The 3,443-nt window shown below is 41.2% G+C and overlaps 1 long non-coding RNA gene across 1 annotated transcript; it reads right to left on the minus strand.

Moving 5' to 3' along the window:
- Nucleotides 1-387: 387 nt before the first annotated feature.
- LOC139190402 (uncharacterized) lies at nucleotides 388-1,025 on the minus strand. Its single transcript, XR_011574652.1, has 2 exons — nucleotides 946-1,025; nucleotides 388-787 (listed from the first exon to the last, which is right to left on the minus strand). It is a non-coding gene; the product is annotated as an uncharacterized lncRNA (long non-coding RNA).
- Nucleotides 1,026-3,443: the final 2,418 nt, after the last annotated feature.

The raw sequence follows: 3,443 nt of genomic DNA on the forward strand, positions 1-3,443 counted from the left end.
GTGACGTAACCATAAGGGTAAGTGATGCAAAAAGTGAATAAAATTAAAACTAATTAGGACTAAACAGTGAAAGAGTGCGCAATTCGTGGTTTGAACCCACTGCAATTATTCAGAGCGTAATAGACAGTGAGACTACAAAAGAGTAGTCAAGGCAACCAAAGTACACTTATTACATAGTAGTGATAAGTTCATACGTCTAAATAGAAGGAAATGTCAGAACTGCTGTGATTCCTCGAGCGCCACAGAGAGTACAGCTATCTAGGTCCTAGAGGGGCGAAAAACAAAGTTGAGTGGGTCAGTAAAACAATGCTTATAAGAAAACCTTTATCTTTGAATATACTAACCCCTCGCCGTAAAACAAGTATAGTTTCCTCAAAACATACTACGTAAGTATGAAAATCCAAAATATCAACCATATAACCAGAATTATGCCAAATCAATGATGTATCGTATGCCACAATAATAATCATAATCAAGTGATAATCAATATAACTAAGTGCTCATCCATCTAAGCTGACACACAAGTTCGGACAGATGGTTTCTGACACGAACAGGACTGGGTGTAATTAATATGCTCTAGTACTATGATCACGTGAAAACTGGTGCAAAAGCACATCACATACAAGTTGGATCGCCTAATGCAATCTACCTGACAAGACTGGCACCTAAACTTGGATCCAAGGTGAGCGAACGGTGCGGATGTGAACATACACGTGAAGGACTGGCCCTGGCCCTGGGGCGAGTACTAACACCTGGTGCAGCAAGATGAGCATGTACACAAGCACGTCTGCATGCCATGACAGTAATATCACAATCATATAGCAGCATTTATCACAATTTATATCACAATAATGATACTAGGCAATGTAGGCGTAAAAGTGACATAAATATGCATTTATGGAAACTATAAATATATATATACGTATAAAGAAACTGCCCACTCACAAGTACGTCGCTAGGTCGTAGCCCCCGAGTCTAGCTTGACCTCGAAAATCCTCGGAATAAGTTTCCCCTATATGTGAAATAGCTAAATAACATTAATTAAAGCACATAACAGAAACCTAAATAAAACGCCCATATTTTGCTCAAACCTTGGGTATAAATATATGAAATCGATCTACTCGACGTCACGAACGCGTACGTACCAACCACGCTCCGGCCGGAGGCTGGACGCGCCCCCACGCGCCGCCCAAAGTGGCGGTCCACGCGCCCCCGCGAGTACACTGTACTCGCCTTCTTCGCGAAAATCTGCAGTTTTGCAGATTTTTGGGTCAACTTCCAGAGCCCATAACGAGCTCGATTCTCAACCAAATTCACTTCTACAAAATACAAATTAAAGCTAGGAATGTGATCTACGGATCCCAATTTACAGAAAGTTTGAATATAGTCCGTGTTGTTTAGAAAGTTGGTCTGAAAGTGGCCAAACGACCACGGCTGAAATTTTCCAGAAAACTAAAATTTTCTTCCCAACTTCCAGAGTTGATTTCTAACTCGTTACTTAACCAAACTCAGTGATTCAAAAGCCATTTTGAAGTTAGGAATGTAGAGAACAAGATTGTACCTAGAAGAAGTCCAGTTGTGGTCGAGGTTGACCAGACAAATGGTTTGAAAATGACTAAATGGCCACGGTTCTTGTACGAAAAACTTCGGGTTCTCATTCTTCTTGAGTTTTTGGGTAAAACCATACGTTCAAAACACAAAAAAAGGATCAATAACAACCCATAGAAGTGAAATGAAGGTTCTAAGGGTTTCTTAAGGCTTACCTTAGCCATGCATGGCTTGAAAACCGTAGTATCGAACTCGCCGAGTCGGACCTTCCGAGTTGGACGTTCAAAACTCGGTCAACACGCGAACCAAGGGTATGGTCGTGATCGTGGGGCTGAGATGAGCATGATGATGTAGTTTGTTTGTTCGATCTATAAGTTTTGGAGCTTGCTCATGGAGTTGCAGAGGAAGAAGAAGAAGAATGTGGCGTGGGAGAGGGAGAAGAGAGAGAGTGAGGTTTTTGAAATTTGCTTTGCTTTTTCTGATAGAGGGGGACAGAATATAAGGAAAAGATGGGATAGGATGGCTGAAAGTGGAGTGATGCAGAGAGTGCACGGGATGGGTTTTAAAAAGAATCCAAGGGATAGATTTCTATATTTCCTACAGTAAAAGGAAATCGAAATCTATCCGAAGTAGATATTTTTACACTTTAAAATCTACGTCTACTCGTACTAGCGTGTACAATTTAAATGCGATAGCGAGAAATAAAATGGAAAGCGATAAGAATAAGTCCACGTCATTTGCCAGTAAGGCATAGTCGTCAAAACACATACTCGGAGAGAAATTACATAGGAAAATTAGGGACGGGTCGTCACAATGGGGGCCGTGAGGACCCTCGGCAAAGGTCCATCAAACCTGAAATGTTTTCATTCAATTAACACCACCAATAGACTCTTCATGAACCTAGAAACAAAGCCCAATCAATTTTAGGGGCGGTGGAACATCGATGAAGGAGAATTGAAGCTCACCCTTTCTAGGGTTTCGGACGGGTTTGATTTAAATTGAAGCCTTTCCCAGCTAAATTGGCCTTAGTCATAGGTATGAAAGTTGATCTACTCACTGAGATCTTTATTCCTGGAAAATTTGGTAATTTTTAGAAATAGTTGAATTTTCCGGTGAGTCGGGGTGGTCGACCGCCACCTGCAGCGGCGCGTGGCCAGTGGGCCGCCGATGCTATTTTACACTAAATTGATATCCTAATCTCAGATTTGAAGGAAATTTTGTGAGAAACATGTTCATTTGAGCAACATCTATGGCATGCAATTAACAATTAAAGGCGGAATCATGCTTGTATGCACTCAAAACAAAACATTACCCATGAAATTCAAGGCCTAGTACAAGGGTGAACCAAGACTCAACTCAAAACAAAGTGAGTTGAGAAACTTTATACCTTTGAAGCACCTCTTTGCTTAGCAAAGGTTAATCACCCATGTGATGGCCTTCTTTCCTTTGTCACCTTAATCCTTGGCTCTATGGATGTGGATGGAGGAACTTTGCTTCTTGTCTCCATGCCTTCTTGGATATGGATGGAAGAATTGGTTTCTCCAAAAGTCCCCAAAGTTGGAGACCTCTAAGTTCCGACACCAAAGATGGTTGAGGAAGAAGATGAGTGGCCATGGAAGTGTTAGATGCTAGTAAACTCTCCAATGGTGGCTGGCTATTCTAGAGAGAAAAGAGAGAGAGTTTTTCTCACTTTTCATCCTTAGAAAACCCTAATGAGGATGGAGCAAAGATACCTCTTCTATGCTTTCAACTTTTGAATGCATTTTGGACCAAAAGGCCCTTCCTCTCTCTATGACAGGTTTTCCCAAGCCTTTGTGCTGTTTTGGGCTTCTTGAATTTTATTTGTTAAGTTTTCATACAACTACTAATGGGCTTGATGATTTGAAGCCCAATTT

Source organism: Malus domestica, chromosome 13 (assembly GCF_042453785.1).
Source record: "Malus domestica chromosome 13, GDT2T_hap1".
NCBI lineage: Eukaryota > Viridiplantae > Streptophyta > Magnoliopsida > Rosales > Rosaceae > Malus > Malus domestica.